Genomic DNA, 1,310 nt, shown 5'->3' on the forward strand with positions numbered 1-1,310 from the left:
GCCTGTCGTCAGCGGTCCCTTCCCTGGGAAGCGGGGCAAAGACTCCCCTTAGACACAGACGCGGTGCCCTCCCGCCTTCTAGTGGTTGTGGTTGAGGACTCAGGCTCCACCCGAGCCCCCCGCAGCGGCGCCGGCCTGCAAAGCACTTCTCACGTCAGAGCGAGGCCTGAACTCCATTCCGAAACGTCCCCACTGCCCTCAGACGTTGTCCCCTGGCTGGGGTTTCGGCCAGTGTCTCCTGTGCAGTCGGCCTGGCCGTACCCGAGGAGGGCAGCCCTCCTGCCCGGTGTCCGCGTGGGAAACGTCCAAACCCGTAGTGCGTTTTTACGAGCGTTTATCTGAGCCAAAGTGACAACAGTTGACGGGCAGCAACATCTCACACGTTCTCGAGAAAGGACGGTGACGAGCAGGTGGGGGAGAGCCAGGCGGGACGGAAGGGTTACAGGATGGTTAACAAGGTCGCGCGTCCTCTCGAGGGCGGGCGGCTACAGCTGTTCCGAAGCTGTGTCCACAGAGCTGCACGGAAAGCTGACGGGCTGGCTCATGGCAAAGCCTTTCACGAAAGTTACGGGCCTGGACGTGACCACCCCCCATGACCTACCTGCCCGGTTAGGAACTTAGGATCAGGTCCCCCTTTTCTCCGTGAGCACCAGGAATCTCTCTCCATCTCTTCTGCCCCTCCATCCCCCAGTCTAGAAGGAGCAGCTCTGAGCCACCCCGACACCTGCAGACGGGCGTGTCTCGTCTCCACAAGATGCTTTGCAATTTTCACTGAACGGTGCCCGCGCCCCCTGGTGGCCACGGCCCCACCTGCGTCTCCCACCCTGCCCCAACACACACACACCAGGCTACTCCCTCTGTAGAGAAAAATTGGGGTCCATAGACAGTTTTCAAGAGGCCAATCTCAAGGGGCGTTGGGAGGCTGAAAACTTGTGTGTGTAATCTGTTCTCTTTCCTAAGCTGCATAGAAACAGGGCAGAGCTTTTGCAACGTATTCACCGGGATCAGGGGGGCTGGGACTTGGGGCTTGCTGTCCGGATTGCTGAAAATGAGTGTTTGAGAAAGGGATGGCACATCAGTAGCCAAAGTGTCAACCACCAGAAGGCCAAATTAACAATGCAGTGGAAACAGCCCCAAAATCCACCCAGACCCCATCCGGACTTACTTTGCAGCCTGTTGGTTTTGGTACCCAGCCGCTCACGCCCGGTCACAATCAACTGCCTCTCCCTTCAATGGGTCCCCAGGGACTCCAGAACCCTGGGAGAGAGCACGCTCGGGCCCCGGCGTCACAGGAGGGAGTGGATCCTTGC

Source organism: Pteropus vampyrus, unplaced genomic scaffold (assembly GCF_000151845.1).
Source record: "Pteropus vampyrus isolate Shadow unplaced genomic scaffold, Pvam_2.0 Scaffold168, whole genome shotgun sequence".
In the NCBI taxonomy this organism is placed as follows: Eukaryota; Metazoa; Chordata; class Mammalia; order Chiroptera; family Pteropodidae; genus Pteropus; species Pteropus vampyrus.